An 18754-nucleotide genomic window follows, 5' to 3' on the forward strand; every position below is an offset into this window, starting at 1 on the left:
GCATGTACGAACGCACACACACACACACATACGCATGTACGAACGCACACGCACACACACATACACATACGCATGTACGAACGCACACACACACACACACACACACACATACATAAGAATGAGTGTATAAAAAACATTTGAGAAAGCACCATCAGAAGCCGTCTGCTCCGGGAGCAGAGTTCTGCCTGAAGCGGGACATCGACACATGGCCCAGAGGAGAGATGAGACACCAAACCTCCACCAGAGCCCTCAAGTCAAGGGCCCAACAACCACAGCAGACCACCAGACCACCACCACCACTGGAACAGAGGGCTCCACAGAGGAAACACCGAAGATCCTGAAATTGATCAAATCATTAAATTAAGTAAAAACAAAATCTATAAGTAGAAACGAAGCACAAACTAAGCCATGAAGTCCAAGGAACATCTATAGACCTCTGAGAGAGGGCACAGATCTGGAAAAGGGAACAGAAAAATGTCTGCAACATTGGTTCCTATGAGCACAGTGGACTCCATCATCAGTAAATGGAAAACGTTTGGAATTACAAGACTTTTCCAAGATCCGGTCACCAAGAAAAACTGAGCAATCAGGGCAGAAGGGCCTTAGCCAGGGAGGTGACCAAGAATCCGATGGTCACTCTAACAGATCTCCAGCATGTCTCTGTGGAGAGAAAAGAAACTTCCAGAAGAACAAGAATCTCTGCAGCAGTCCACCAATCAACCCTGTGTGGTAGAGTGACCAGACTGAAGCCACTCCTCAGTAAAAGGCACATGACTGCCTGCCTGGAGTTTGTAAAAAAGCACCTAAAGGACTCGAAAGACTCTAAAGACTATAAAGAAACTAAATTTGCTGGTCTGATGAAACAAAGATTGAACTCTTTGGCTTGAATAGCAAGCGTAATGTCTGGAGGAAACCAGCCACCGCTCATCACCTGGACCGTATCATCCCTACAGTGAAGCTTGGTGGTGGCAGCATCATGCTGTGGCAATGTTTATCAGAGGCAGAAACTGGGAGATTCATCAGTATCAACAGAAAGATTAATGCAGCGGTGTAGAGAGACCTCCTTGATTCCTTGATGAAAACCAGCTCCAGACTGCTCTGGGAATGTCCTTGAGTGGCCAGAGCCTCAGACTTGAACCAAATTGAACATCTCTGGAATGATCTGGAAAAGGCTGTGAACCAACGCTCACCAATCAAACTTATTGGGGTTGGAAGGGTGTGCAAAGAAGAATGGCAGGAACTGCCCATTAAAGATATGAGGCTGTTAAAGGGAATTCATAGAAATGAAGGTCATTTCTGTCATGTCTTTGTGATTTTAATGTATCTTTTTCCCTGTCGTGTGAAGCACTTTGAATTATCTTGTGTTCGAATTGTGTTCTACAAATAAACTTGCCTTGCCTGTAACTAGTGCCCAAAGTTTAAAAAAAACATTTGTCTACTATAGTCTCATAGTCCTTATGAACATTGTTAAATCTGTTTTTCACTGTCGCCCCTTGAAGCAACCGCTGTTGTGATTTTGGATGTTACAAAAATAAATTGGATTGAATTATGCGCATGTGCATTTTTATTTTATTTTATTTATTTATTTTTTTAATTTTTCATACATTTGCAAATAATTCTGTCTTTTTTCACATTGTCATTATTGACTAATGTTTTAAGAATGTTGAGGCAAATAAATGAATGTAATATTTTTTTAATAAGGCTGTTACATAACAAAATGTGAATACTTTCCGGATGCACTGTATATAATTGTTTGACTAACTAAAATAATGATTAGTTGCAGCCCTAAAGTTTAAGGATCTGCAGTGTTTTAGTAGTAGGTGCACATGATTATTTGACGACTCCTGTGCACATCCCTGGCAGACGTCTGACCATCTCTGAAGCTTTCCTAACTCCTCTGTCAGCTCCAGATGTTGACTGATGTTGAGCGGGGCCTGTCTGCTGCCGTGTCCCCAGCCCAGCCCTACATCACCGGGACGTCAGGCTGTGGACCCCCCTAGAGCCCCCCACACAGTCGCTCCACCAGCTTCCTCCATCAGCAGATTGCCAAACCCACTGGAGCGTTCCGTACGTGCACAAGGTGACCTATAAGAAAATGGAGCCCTTTCAGCAGCAGACAGGAGAAGCCGCTGGTGGATTAGGACAGATTTCCGCTCAAACACTTTTCTGTCGTAAGCCGCAGTCATATTTAAAATGATAGATTTTTTTAGGGGGTGGGATGGTGTCAATTTTCTATTATTATTTCATGGTTCGAACTAAATTATCAATTTAAAAAAATAATAAATGGTGCAATGAATATACAAGAGAACGTAGCAAAAAGAAAAAAGGTTACAAACAAAAATAAATTACTAACAGAAATAAGAAGAAAAATATAGCCGCAAGCGGCAATGATCGGCCCTCGCCACGCCGCCGCCACTCCGCAAGAGGAGGGGGCGCTAACGCGCCCCAATTGTCCTTTTATTACATCTACTGCTGAATCTGTGACGCTGTCACATCTTCTCCCCTTTGTTTTACCATCAAAAAGCAATTTTATTCTTGTCAAAATGTGCGGCACAGACACCGTGACTCTTTGAATAAAAATGTGGATAACTTTTGATGGTCCACCCCTGAAGATGAGTCTCACCAAATTTCAGGTTAATAGGGCAAACGCCCTGGGAGGAGTTTGTGAAAGTCTAAAGTGTAAACATGTTCTGGCGATTTCCCCATTGGAATAACATGGAAGGTTTCGGTCATCGTTACGGCAACGCCATAACAATTATGACATGGGTCTCATTGACTTTTTTGATGGGGATGCCAAAATTGAGTTGTGTGTCAAATTTCATATAATTTCGCAAAACTAAATATTTAACCTCCATATAAAATCTGTAGGGGGCGCTGTGGCTCCAAATTAATTTATTTCACTTCAAGTAGGTTTAGGGCAAAGAGTTTAACAACTGATTCTAATTTGACGCAATGCTTTATCTGCGCAAACGGCAGAAATGTTAAATTTGGGAGATTTCTGAAATTCTAGTTACAGTTTGCGGCTTCGCCGCTCAGAGACCGTGAGAGGTATCAATGTAATTTGGATAACTTTTGATGTCCCACTCCTCAGTAGCATTTTCACCAAATTTCAGCTTTTTAGGGCCACCGCCCTGGGAGGAGTTCGTAAAAGTACGACGTTTGGAAAAACTCCGAAGTCATGTTTAGCCATTTTTGAAGCAATATGGCCGACATTTGGTTGGGCGGACGGCATTGCCGTAATAATATTTTTTACTTCTCTTGTCACCATCTACTTCTGCGCCAAATTTCATGATTCTACGATCAGATTTTTTTGGGGTCATTTCCCATCTCTCAATGCAATTTTGGTACATTTGGGGGCGCTGACGCGCCAATTTTTTTTTATTTTAGAAAAGGGAAGTAGCCAGAATGTAGAGAGGCACGATTTTTAGAGGTGTGCAAATTTTTGTGACTTTTCGTCAATGTTCACTGGGTGAAAAATAGGGGGGTTGGTCCCGAGAAGAAAGAAAGAATAATATTCCGATGCGAAAACAATGTTTCCCATTTTTCAAATACCATAAACTATACATTTTCGGAAAGCGCTCGCGCTTTCCTACCTCATGGTGTGGGTCCCTGGTCACTGACGGGTACTTTCGTTAATTTTGAGTGGGCTCCGCCCACTTTGTGTTTTTGACCTTCTTTACAGTAATAATGTTCAATTTTTGCATTACATGTTTATATGCACGGAACATGCAAGAGATGGGGAATGTATTCGTGAGCTACTTAGCGCAAATGAGTGCTTTAAATGGGGATGACGACCGCCATCCCAATGTAAAGTGCTCGTTTAGTGCGCACTTTTGCACGGGCTTCGCCCGTTTACAACGGTAATGTTCCATTTTCCTACTACTAATTAGTCTGCACGGGGCGTGCGTGAGTGAAGGAGTGTGTTAGTTAGTGTTTGGAAGTGGGCGAGCGCTTCGCGCTCGATTTTGTGCGCACTACATGCGCACTTTCGCAGCCGTGCTTCGCACGGCCTTACGAGATTAATAGGCCTCTCGCCAACTTGTGGCGCTCGGGCCTAATTATACATCGTTTGAAAGCTCTAAGCCTTCCTCATGCCGCCATGAGGTGGAATCATCATTACGAGCGCTTACGCGCTCGTCACTCCCTATTCCGTCGGGATGCCCCGCCCACTCCCCATAGACTTCCATTGATTTGAGCAGATACAAGCATGGCCCATGCCTGCGGCATGGACTCTCGCGTACAGGACGATGCCAGGAGGGTTTTTGGAGGAATGCAGCGCTTCGCGCTGCTGTTGTCAACAATGAGTGAATGGGCGTAGCCCATTCACTCATTGTTGACTATTTCTATCATAGCAGGAGTAAGTATGCATGATCCATGCCTTCGGTATGGGCTAGTTCACTGTACTTGCCAGGGGCGACGGGGGGGGTCAGACAGTTGCAACGCTGCGGGAGCAATAGGCCTTCCGCCCTGCTGGGGCTCGGGCCTAATAAGAAACGAAAAGGATTGGAAGATGAGATGGCAAACAATCAAATATATAATATTGTTTGATTTGCCCTTTTGCATTATAAATAGCAATCTGTGCAAAGTTCCAGATAAGTTGAGAAAGTTTGACCCATTGCCATTGGGTCGAAGTGTAAGGAGACTGCCATCTCATCGCTACTTTCTTTGCAGTAAGATCTGCCTGAAATATCATTTTCTGCTCTTCAAATATGCTGCTTGGCATTAGCGACACATGCGCTGCCTTCTCCTCCTGCTTTATTCTCCAGTATTTCTGCTTTGATTCTGGCAAAACAGGGTTCGCTATTCCCAGCACTGACTTAGGCCACCTTTCTCACATCCGTCTCGTGCAGGCCCGAGATGTCCCCACCAGGGACTAGACTTGGCTGTGTGATGGCTGGCGGCCACACTGGAGCTGCGCTAGCATTAGCATTTTAAGCTTTTCAAAATTGTTAAAACACTTAACACACAAGAAATGGAACAAGACCAAAGAGAAAATAGCAAATAAAATAAAATCACAAAAAGACAAACCAAAAATGGTCCAAAGTTGGGGAAATTTGTCCAATTTCAAATTAAGTCCAAATGCGATCTTCTCCATATGCCATAGGTCAATTATATTGTCGGTCCAGTCCTTTACACACACACACTGAAATATATGAGGCTGAGTACAGATAAACCAGTTGAGGAACCCCCATTAGAGGAGTTGTCTACCCCAGGAGCCACAAGACACAGACAAAGGGCCCAGAGAAGAGATGAGGCACCAAACCTGGACCAGGGGCCCACAAGCCAGGCCCCAGCAGCCACAGGTGACACCCGCTCCTGATGCAGAATGCTCCAAAGAAGAAACACTGGAGTGCCTAAAATAGATAGAAAGAGGAAAATAAATAAAAACTATGGACCAGACTGAGATCTCATTCTTATGATGTGATGCCAGAACAAGCATAATAGTTTTTTATCATGATTATTTTATTTATTTGATCTTATAATGTTGTTCCAGACTCTAGACTCATTGTGATATCTACAGCACTTGAACGGTCTGCAGTGTGCTACTAACTTCAGTGCTATAAGCAGGATTTAGCATGTTTTCAGCTGCCACACCCGTCACAGTCCTTTGAATGTCTGCTGAGGTGTTTTCTATGTAACAAACAAGACTGCTTTGTCTTTGGTTGTTTTCTAGTTTAACAACATGAAAAGCCATGCCTAAATAATGCATGCATTTCAAAAGCACCAATTGTAGGAAAAGTCTGTTTGGTTAAGCTCTTATCTAAGCACCTAGCATCACTTGGATGTGCAGTGCTGCTTGGTTTTGTCATGTCCTGCAGTCATCACAATTGTGTGAAATCTCACATGGAGAAGACAGGTCAGCTGCCCTCGCACTGACCAATCACCACTAAGCATTCTGCCTATAGTGCCCAATCCTCCGGCAATGAGTGGTTTATGACCTGAAATACTTTACACACACACACAAAAATATAGCCACATTTCCATTGGTTCCCTTTGGAAAGGAATGGGACTGTCCTCATCGTCTCCACTGACATAACTCCCGGAAAGATGTTAATTCTCACCAAATGCTGACTTGATCTGATGATAAACCGCCACATTTCCACAGATGATAACGTTATTTATTGTTGAGCTGACATACATTGCATCGGAAAAGTGTCACTTTTTGCACATTTTATTATGTCTCAGCCTTATTCCAAAATGGGTTCAATCAATTTTTTATTTGACTCAACATTAATAAAATATTTTTTGAATTCTTTGAAAATGTATTAAAAATAATGAATAAATAAGGTACATTGTACATAAGTCTTTGCTCAATACTTTATTGCAGCACCTTTGGTACTAATTACAGCCTCAAGTCGTTTTGAGTATATTTCTAGCATTACCTCTCCACCCCAATAGGTTTGGTTGGTGAGCGTCGGTTTTCAGCCATTTTCAGATCTTCCAAGAGATGTTCAATTGGGTTCAATTCTGGGCGACTCAAGGACATTCACAGAGCCACACCTTTGTTATCCTTGCTTAGGATTGTCGTCGCCGTCGCCGTCATCGTCGTCGTGGTCGTGTTGGAAGATGAATCTTTGCCCCAGTCTGAGGTCCAGAGGATGTCTCTGTACATTGCTGCATTCATCTTTCCATTAAACCTGACTTGTCTCCCAGTTCCTGCCGCTGAAAAACATCCTTCAGGTGCTTTTTTACAAACTCCAGGCAGGCTGTCATGTGCCTTTTACTGAGGAGTGGCTTCAGTCTGGCCACTCTACCACACAGGTCTGATTGGTGGAAGTTTCTCCTCTCTCCACAGAGACGTGCAGGAGATCTGTCAGAGGGATCATTGTCATTGGTCACCTCCCTGACTTAGGCCCTTCTCCCCTGACTGCTCAGATTGGCCTGGCTCAGCCCTAAGAATAGACTTGTAGTTCAGTTTTTTCCATTTACTGATGATGGAGTCCACTTTGCTGATAAGAACCTTAAAAGTTGCAGACATTTTTCTGTTCTCTTTCCCAAATCTGTGTCTTGATACGACCCTGTCTCGGAGGTCTACAGACAATTCCTTGGACTTCATGGTTTGGTTTGTGCTCTGACTTCACTGTTAACTGAGGGATCATATATAGACAGGCGTGTGCTTTTCCAAATCATGCTCAATCAACTGAATTTATCACAGGGTCATGGATCAAGGATGATCAGTGAAAATGTACCTGAGGTCAATTGTGAATCATGGCTGTGAATTCTGACGTACTTTTGTCTTTTATTAAATTGTCAACCTTCTTTCATGTTGGTATTATGGCCTATTGTCTGTAGAATTTTGATGAAAATAATGAGTTAAATACATTTTTGAAAAAGCCTGTGACATAACAAAATGTGAAAAAAGAATACTTCCTGGATGCACTTATTTGTTCCTGTTAATCGATGCACGGCGTCAAGAGAATCTTTATTTCACCCTGGAGAGACTCAGACACAAAAGCAGAAAATATGTTTTAGCGAACTTTATTGCAAAGTTTAGTTGGTTGGGGATGAGAAGCAGGTGCGTGGGCCATGATGCAGACGTGACACAGACGTGGTGCAGACGTGACGCAGACGTGATGCAGACGTGACACAGACGTGGTGCAGACGTGACGCAGACGTGATGCAGACGTGGTGCAGACGTGATGCAGACGTGGTGCAGACGTGATGCAGACGTGATGCAGACGTGATGCAGACGTGACACAGACATGATGCAGACGTGGTGCAGACGTGATGCAGACGTGGTGCAGACGTGATGCAGACGTGATGCAGACGTGATGCAGACGTGACACAGACATGATGCAGACGTGGTGCAGACGTGATGCAGACGTGATGCAGACGTGACACAGACATGATGCAGACGTGGTGCAGACGTGATGAAGACGTGATGCAGACGTGACACAGACATGATGCAGACGTGGTGCAGACGTGATGCAGACGTGATGCAGACGTGGTGCAGACGTGACGCAGACGTGATGCAGACGTGGTGCAGACGTGATGCAGACGTGACACAGACGTGATGCAGACGTGATGCAGACGTGACACAGACATGATGCAGACGTGGTGCAGACGTGATGCAGACGTGATGCAGACGTGACACAGACATGATGCAGACGTGGTGCAGACGTGATGCAGACGTGATGCAGACGTGACACAGACATGATGCAGACGTGGTGCAGACGTGATGCAGACGTGATGCAGACGTGGTGCAGACGTGATGCAGACGTGATGCAGACGTGACACAGACATGATGCAGACGTGATGCAGACGTGACGCAGACGTGATGCAGACGTGACACAGACATGATGCAGACGTGATGCAGACGTGACGCAGACATGATGCAGACGTGACACAGACGTGACGCAGACGTGATGCGGACGTGATGCAGACGTGATGCAGACGTGATGCAGATGCAGACGTGATGCGGACGTGATGCAGACGTAATGCAGACGTGATGCAGAAGTGATGCTGACATGATGCAGACGTGACGCAGACATGATGCAGACGTGACGCAGACGTGATGCAGAAGTGATGCTGACATGATGCAGACGTGACGCAGACATGATGCAGACGTGACGCAGACATGACGCAGACGTGATGCAGACGTGACGCAGACGTGATGCAGATGCAGACGTGATGCAGAGGTGATGCAGACGTGACGCAGACGTGATGCAGACGTGATGCAGACGTGATGCGGACGTGATGCAGACGTGATGCAGACGTGACGCAGACGTGATGCAGACGTGATGCAGACGTGATGCAGACGTGACACAGACGTGGTGCAGACATGACGCAGACGTGATGCAGACGTGATGCAGATGCAGACGTGATGCAGACGTGACACAGACGTGGTGCAGACATGACGCAGACGTGACACAGACGTGACACAGACATGATGCAGACGTGACACAGACGTGACGCAGACGTGATGCAGATGCAGACGTGATGCAGAGGTGATGCAGACATGATGCAGACGTGATGCAGACGTGATGCAGACGTGATGCGGACGTGATGCAGACGTGATGCAGACGTGACGCAGACGTGATGCAGACGTGATGCAGACGTGATGCAGACGTGACACAGACGTGGTGCAGACATGACGCAGACGTGATGCAGACGTGACACAGACATGATGCAGACGTGACACAGACGTGATGCAGACGTGACGCAGACGTGATGCAGACGTGACGCAGACGTGATGCAGACGTGACACAGACATGATGCAGACGTGACACAGACGTGATGCAGACGTGACACAGACATGATGCAGACGTGACACAGACGTGATGCAGACGTGACGCAGACGTGACACAGACGTGACGCAGACGTGATGCGGACCTGATGCAGACGTGATGCAGACATGATGCAGACGTGATGCAGACGTGATGCAGACGTGACGCAGACACAATGCAGACGTGACGCAGACGTGATGCAGACGTGACACAGACATAATGCAGACGTGACACAGACGTGATGCAGACGTGACGCAGACGTGACGCAGACGTGACACAGACATGATGCAGACGTGACACAGACGTGATGCAGACGTGACGCAGACGTGACACAGACGTGACGCAGACGTGATGCGGACGTGATGCAGACGTGATGCAGACGTGATGCAGATGCAGACGTGATGCGGACATGATGCAGACGTGATGCAGACGTGACGCAGACGTGATGCAGACGTGATGCAGACGTGACGCAGACGTGATGCAGACGTGACGCAGACGTGATGCAGACGTGATGCGGACGTGATGCAGACGTGATGCAGACGTGACGCAGACGTGATGCAGATGCAGACGTGACGCAGACGTGATGCAGACGTGACGCAGACGTGACGCAGACGTGACGCAGACGTGATGCAGACGTGACGCAGACGTGACGCAGACGTGACGCAGACGTGACGCGGACGTGATGCGGACGTGACACAGACGTGACACAGACGTGACGCGGACGTGATGCGGACGTGACGCAGACGTGACGCGGACGTGATGCGGACGTGATGCAGACGTGACGCAGACGTGATGCAGACGTGATGCAGACGTGACGCAGACGTGATGCGGACGTGATGCGGACGTGACGCAGACGTGATGCAGACGTGATGCAGACGTGACGCAGACGTGATGCGGATGTGATGCAGACGTGATGCAGATGCAGACGTGATGCAGACGTGACGCAGACGTGACGCAGACGTGACGCAGACGTGATGCAGACGTGACGCAGACGTGATGCAGACGTGACGCAGCAGATGCAGACGTGATGCAGACGTGACGCAGACGTGACGCAGACGTGACGCAGACGTGATGCAGACGTGACGCAGACGTGATGCAGACGTGATGCAGATGTGATGCAGACGTGATGCAGACGTGATGCAGATGTGATGCAGACGTGATGCAGATGCAGACGTGATGCAGACGTGACGCAGACGTGACGCAGACGTGACGCAGACGTGACGCAGACGTGACGCATACGTGACTCATACGTGACGCGGACGTGACGCGGACGTGACGCGGACGTGACGCGGACGTGACGCGGACGTGACATGGACGTGACGCGGACGTGATGCGGACGTGACACAGACGTGATGCGGACGTGATGCAGACGTGATGCAGATGCAGACGTGATGCAGACGTGACGCAGACGTGACGCAGACGTGACGCAGACGTGACGCAGACGTGACGCAGACGTGACGCAGACGTGATGCAGACGTGATGCAGACGTGACGCAGCAGATGCAGACGTGACGCAGACGTGACGCAGACGTGACGCAGACGTGATGCAGACGTGATGCAGACGTGACGCAGCAGATGCAGACGTGATGCGGACATGACGCAGACGTGACGCAAACGTGACGCAGACGTGACGCAGACGTGACGCAGATGCAGACGTGATGCAGACGTGATGCAGATGTGATGCAGACGTGACGCAGACGTGATGCAGACGTGATGCAGACGTGATGCAGATGCAGACGTGATGCAGATGCAGACGTGACGCAGACGTGACGCAGACGTGACGTAGACGGGACGCAGACGTGATGCAGACGTGACGCAGACGTCACGCAGACGTGACGTAGACGGGACGCAGACGTGATGCAGACGTGATGCAGATGCAGACGTGTTGCGAATGCAGACGTGATGCAGACGTGACGCAAACGTGACGCAGACGTGACGCAGACGTGACGCAGATGCAGACGTGATGCAGACGTGATGCAGATGTGATGCAGACGTGACGCAGACGTGATGCAGACGTGATGCAGACGTGATGCAGATGCAGACGTGATGCAGATGCAGACGTGACGCAGACGTGACGCAGACGTGACGTAGACGGGACGCAGACGTGATGCAGACGTGACGCAGACGTCACGCAGACGTGACGTAGACGGGACGCAGACGTGATGCAGACGTGATGCAGATGCAGACGTGTTGCGAATGCAGACGTGATGCAGACGTGATGCAGACGTGATGCAGACGTGATGCAGACGTGACGCAGACGTGATGCAGACGTGACGCAGACGTGACGCAGACGTGATGCAGACGTGACGCAGACGTGACGCAGACGTGACGCAGACGTGACGCGGACGTGATGCGGACGTGACACAGACGTGACACAGACGTGACGCGGACGTGATGCGGACGTGACGCAGACGTGACGCGGACGTGATGCGGACGTGATGCAGACGTGACGCAGACGTGATGCAGACGTGATGCAGACGTGACGCAGACGTGATGCGGACGTGATGCGGACGTGACGCAGACGTGATGCAGACGTGATGCAGACGTGACGCAGACGTGATGCGGATGTGATGCAGACGTGATGCAGATGCAGACGTGATGCAGATGTGATGCAGACGTGATGAAGACGTGACGCAGCAGATGCAGACGTGATGCGGACATGACGCAGACGTGACGCAAACGTGACGCAGACGTGATGCAGACGTGACGCAGACGTGATGCAGACGTGATGCAGACGTGATGCAGATGTGACGCAGACGTGACGCAAACGTGACGCAGACGTGATGCAGACGTGATGCAGACGTGATGCAGATGTGATGCAGACGTGATGCAGACGTGACGCAGACGTGACGCAGACGTGACGCAGACGTGACGCAGACGTGACGCATACGTGACTCATACGTGACGCGGACGTGACGCGGACGTGACGCGGACGTGACGCGGACGTGACGTGGACGTGACGCGGACGTGATGCGGACGTGACACAGACGTGATGCGGACGTGACGCAGACGTGATGCGGACGTGATGCAGACGTGACGCAGACGTGATGCGGACGTGATGCAGACGTGATGCAGATGCAGACGTGACGCAGACGTGACGCAGACGTGACGCAGACGTGACGCAGACGTGACGCAGACATGACGCAGACGTGACGCAGACGTGACGCAGACATGACGCAGACGTGACGCAGACGTGATGCAGACGTGATGCAGACGTGACGCAGCAGATGCAGACGTGACGCAGACGTGACGCAGACGTGATGCGGACGTGACGCAGACGTGATGCAGACGTGATGCAGACGTGACGCAGACGTGATGCGGATGTGATGCAGACGTGATGCAGATGCAGACGTGATGCAGACGTGACGCAGACGTGACGCAGACGTGACGCAGACGTGATGCAGACGTGACGCAGACGTGACGCAGACGTGATGCAGACGTGACGCAGACGTGATGCAGACGTGATGCAGATGTGATGCAGACGTGATGAAGACGTGACGCAGCAGATGCAGACGTGATGCGGACATGACGCAGACGTGACGCAAACGTGACGCAGACGTGATGCAGACGTGATGCAGACGTGATGCAGATGTGATGCAGACGTGATGCAGATGCAGACGTGATGCAGACGTGACGCAGACGTGACGCAGACGTGACGCAGACGTGACGCAGACGTGACGCATACGTGACTCATACGTGACGCGGACGTGACGCGGATGTGACGCGGACGTGACGCGGACGTGACGTGGACGTGACGCGGACGTGATGCGGACGTGAAACAGACGTGATGCGGACGTGACGCAGACGTGATGCGGACGTGATGCAGACGTGACGCAGACGTGATGCGGACGTGATGCAGACGTGATGCAGATGCAGACGTGACGCAGACGTGACGCAGACGTGACGCAGACGTGACGCAGACGTGACGCAGACATGACGCAGACGTGACGCAGACGTGATGCAGACGTGATGCAGACGTGACGCAGCAGATGCAGACGTGACGCAGACGTGACGCAGACGTGACGCAGACGTGATGCAGACGTGATGCAGACGTGACGCAGCAGATGCAGACGTGATGCGGACATGACGCAGACGTGACGCAAACGTGACGCAGACGTGACGCAGATGCAGACGTGATGCAGACGTGATGCAGATGTGATGCAGACGTGACGCAGACGTGATGCAGACGTGATGCAGACGTGATGCAGATGCAGACGTGATGCAGATGCAGACGTGATGCAGACGTGACGCAGACGTGACACAGACGTGACGCAGACGTGACGCAGACGTGGCGCAGACGGGACGCAGACGTGATGCAGACGTGATGCAGACGTGATGCAGACGTGACGCAGACGTGATGCAGACGTGACGCAGACGTGACGCAGACGTGATGCAGACGTGACGCAGACGTGACGCAGACGTGACGCAGACGTGACGCAAACGTGACGCAGACGTGATGCAGATGTGATGCAGATGTGATGCAGACGTGACGCAGACGTGACGCAGACGTGACGCTGACGTGACGTGACGCAGGCGTGACGCAGACGTGACGCAGACGTGACGCAGACGTGACGTAGACGTGACGCGGACGTGACGCGGACGTGATGCGGACGTGACGCAGACGTGACACAGACGTGACGCAGACGTTACGCAGACGTGACGCAGACGTGACGCAGACGTGACGCGGAAGTGATGCGGACGTGACGCAGACGTGACACAGACGTGATGCGGACGTGACGCAGACGTGACGCGGACGTGACGCAGACGTGATGCAGACGTGACGCAGACGTGATGCGGACGTGATGCAGACGTGATGCAGATGCAGACGTAATGCAGACGTGACGCAGACGTGACGCAGACGTGATGCAGACTTGATGCAGACGTGACGCAGACGTGACGCAGACGTGATGCGGACATGACGCAGACGTGACGCAAACATGACGCAGACGTGACGCAGACGTGATGCAGATGCAGACGTGACGCAGACGTGATGCAGACGTGATGCAGACGTGATGCGGACGTGATGCAGACGTGATGCAGATGCAGACTTGATGCAGACGTGACGCAGACGTGACGCAGACGTGATGCAGACTTGATGCAGACGTGACGCAGACGTGATGCGGACATGACGCAGACGTGACGCAAACATGACGCAGACGTGACGCAGACGTGATGCAGATGCAGACGTGACGCAGACGTGATGCAGACGTGATGCAGACGTGATGCAGATGCAGACGTGATGCAGACGTGACGCAGACGTGACGCAGACGTGATGCAGACGTGATGCAGACGTGATCCAGATGCAGACGTGATGCAGATGCAGACGCGATGCAGACGTGACGCAGAAGTGACGCAGACGTGATGCAGATGCAGACGTTATGCAGACGTGATGCAGATGTGATGCAGATGTGATGCAGACGTGACGCAGACGTGACGCTGACGTGACGCAGACGTGACGCAGACGTGACGCAGACGTGACGCAGACGTGATGCTGACGTGATGCGGACGTGACACAGACGTGATGCAGACATGATGCAGACGTGATGCTGACGTGACGCAGAAGTGATGCGGACGTGATGCAGACGTGATGCAGATGCAGACGTGATGCAGACGTGACGCAGACGTGACGCAGACGTGATGCAGACGTGATGCAGACGTGACGCAGACGTGATGCAGACGTGATGCAGACGTGACTCAGCAGATGCAGACGTGATGCGGACATGACGCAGACGTGACGCAAACGTGACTCAGAAGTGACGCAGACGTGATGCAGATGCAGACGTGATGCAGACGTGATGCAGACGTGATGCAGACGTGATGCAGACGTGATGCAGACGTGATGCAGACGTGATACAGATGCAGACGTGATGCAGATGCAGACGTGATGCAGACGTGAAGCAGACGTGACACAGACGTGACGCAGACGTGACGCAGACGTGGCGTAGACGGGACGCAGACGTGATGCAGACGTGACGCAGACGTGACGCAGACGTGACGCAGACGTGACACAGACGTGACGCAGACGTGACACAGACGTGATGCGGACGTGACGCAGACGTGACGCGGACGTGACGCAGACGTGATGCAGACGTGACGCAGACGTGATGCGGACGTGATGCAGACGTGATGCAGATGCAGACGTAATGCAGACGTGACGCAGACGTGACGCAGACGTGATGCAGACTTGATGCAGACGTGACGCAGACGTGACGCAGACGTGATGCGGACATGACGCAGACGTGACGCAAACATGACGCAGACGTGACGCAGACGTGATGCAGATGCAGACGTGACGCAGACGTGATGCAGACGTGATGCAGACGTGATGCGGACGTGATGCAGACGTGATGCAGATGCAGACTTGATGCAGACGTGACGCAGACGTGACGCAGACGTGATGCAGACTTGATGCAGACGTGACGCAGACGTGACGCAGACGTGATGCGGACATGACGCAGACGTGACGCAAACATGACGCAGACGTGACGCAGACGTGATGCAGATGCAGACATGACGCAGACGTGATGCAGACGTGATGCAGACGTGATGCAGATGCAGACGTGATGCAGACGTGACGCAGACGTGACGCAGACGTGATGCAGACGTGATGCAGACGTGATCCAGATGCAGACGTGATGCAGATGCAGACGCGATGCAGACGTGACGCAGAAGTGACGCAGACGTGATGCAGATGCAGACGTTATGCAGACGTGATGCAGATGTGATGCAGATGTGATGCAGACGTGACGCAGACGTGACGCTGACGTGACGCAGACGTGACGCAGACGTGACGCAGACGTGACGCAGACGTGATGCTGACGTGATGCGGACGTGACACAGACGTGATGCAGACATGATGCAGACGTGATGCTGACGTGACGCAGAAGTGATGCGGACGTGATGCAGACGTGATGCAGATGCAGACGTGATGCAGACGTGACGCAGACGTGACGCAGACGTGATGCAGACGTGATGCAGACGTGACGCAGACGTGATGCAGACGTGATGCAGACGTGACTCAGCAGATGCAGACGTGATGCGGACATGACGCAGACGTGACGCAAACGTGACTCAGAAGTGACGCAGACGTGATGCAGATGCAGACGTGATGCAGACGTGATGCAGACGTGATGCAGACGTGATGCAGACGTGATGCAGACGTGATGCAGACGTGATACAGATGCAGACGTGATGCAGACGTGAAGCAGACGTGACACAGACGTGACGCAGACGTGACGCAGACGTGGCGTAGACGGGACGCAGACGTGATGCAGACGTGACGCAGACGTGACGCAGACGTGACACAGACGTGACGCAGACGTGATGCAGACGTGATGCAGACGTGACGCAGCAGATGCAGACGTGATTTGGACATGACGCAGACGTGAAGCAAACGTGACGCAGACGTGACGCAGACCTGATGCAGATGCAGACGTGATGCAGATGTGATGCAGACGTGATGCAGATGTGATGCAGATGTGATGCAGACGTGACGCAGACGTGACGCAGACGTGACGCAGACGTGACGCAGACGTGACCCGGACGTGACACAGACGTGACAAAGACGTGATGCGGACGTGATGCGGACGTGACGCAGACATGATGCGAACGTGATGCAGACGTGATGCAGACGTGATGCAGATGCAGACGTGATGCAGACGTGATGCAGACGTGATGCAGATGTGATGCAGACGTGACGCAGACGTGATGCAAACGTGACGCAGATGTGATGCAGACGTGACGCAGACGTGATGCAGACGTGATGCAGACGTGATGCAGATGCAGACGTGATGCAGACGTGACGCAGACGTGACGCAGACGTGACGCAGACGTGACGTGGACGGGACGCAGACCTGATGCAGATGCAGACGTGATGCAGATGTGATGCAGATGTGATGCAGAGGTGACGCAGACGTGACGCAGACGTGACACGGACGTGACGCAGACGTGACCCGGACGTGACACAGACGTGACAAAGACGTGATGCGGACGTGATGCGGACGTGACGCAGACGTGATGCAGATGCAGACGTGATGCAGACGTGACGCAGACGTGACGCAGACGTGACGCAGACGTGACGCGGACGTGACGTGGACGGGACGCAGACGTGATGCAGATGTGATGCAGACGTGACGCAGACGTGATGCAGACGTGATGCAGATGCAGACGTGATGCAGACGTGACGCAGACGTGACGCAGACGTGACGCAGACGTGACACAGACGTGACGCAGACGTGACCCGGACGTGACACAGACGTGACAAAGACGTGATGCGGACGTGATGCGGACGTGACGCAGACGTGATGCAGATGCAGACGTGATGCAGACGTGACGCAGCAGATGCAGACGTGATGCAGATGCAGACGTGATGCAGATGTGATGCAGATGTGATGCAGAGGTGATGCAGACGTGACGCAGACGTGACGCGGACGTGACGCAGACGTGACCCGGACGTGACACAGACGTGACAAAGACGTGATGCGGACGTGATGCGGACGTGACGCAGACGTGATGCAGATGCAGACGTGATGCAGACGTGACGCAGACGTGACGCAGACGTGACGCAGACTTGACGCGGACGTGACGTGGACGGGACGCAGACGTGATGCAGATGCGGACGTGATGCAGACGTGATGCAGACGTGATGCAGATGTGATGCAGACGTGACGCAGACGTGACGCAGACGTGACGTAGACGGGAAGCAGACGTGATGCAGACGTGATGCAGATGCAGACGTGATGCAGATGCAGACGTGATGCAGATGCAGACGTAATGCAGACGTGACACAGACGTGACGCAGACGTGACGCAGACGTGGCGTAGACGGGACGCAGACGTGATGCAGACGTGATGCAGACGTGATGTAGACGTGACGCAGATGTGATGCAGACGTGACGCAGACGTGACGCAGACGTGACGCAGACGTGACGCAGACGTGACACAGACGTGACACAGACGTGACGCAGACGTGATGCAGATGCAGACGTGATGCAGACGTGATGCAGACGTGATGCAGATGCAGACGTGATGCAGACGTGATGCAGACGTGATGCAGACGTGATGCAGATGCAGACGTGATTCAGACGTGATGCAGACGTGATGCAGACGTGATGCAGATGCAGACGTGATGCAGACGTGATGCAGACGTGATGCAGATGCAGACGTGATTCAGACGTGATGCAGACGTGATGCAGACGTGATGCAGATGCAGACGTGATGCAGACGTGATGCAGACGTGATGCAGACGTGATGCAGATGCAGACGTGATGCAGACGTGATGCAGACGTGATGCAGATGCAGACGTGATGCAGACGTGATGCAGACGTGATGCAGATGCAGACGTGATGCAGACGTGATGCAGACGTGATGCAGACGTGATGCAGATGCAGACGTGATGCAGACGTGATGCAGACGTGATGCAGATGCAGACGTGATTCAGACGTGATGCAGACGTGATGCAGACGTGATGCAGATGCAGACGTGATGCAGACGTGATGCAGACGTGATGCAGATGCAGACGTGATGCAGA

General features: G+C 51.7%; 1 pseudogene; it reads left to right on the forward strand.

Annotated features, from left to right (window-relative positions):
* The first annotated feature begins 205 nt into the window (after positions 1-205).
* LOC140370346 (uncharacterized) lies at positions 206-1041 on the forward strand (annotated as a pseudogene).
* The last annotated feature ends 17713 nt before the right edge of the window (positions 1042-18754 follow it).

The sequence above is a fragment of the Eucyclogobius newberryi genome, unplaced genomic scaffold (assembly GCF_026437365.1).
Source record: "Eucyclogobius newberryi isolate DKJ021-1_F unplaced genomic scaffold, fEucNew1.0.hap1 SCAF_21, whole genome shotgun sequence".
Taxonomy (NCBI): domain Eukaryota; kingdom Metazoa; phylum Chordata; class Actinopteri; order Gobiiformes; family Gobiidae; genus Eucyclogobius; species Eucyclogobius newberryi.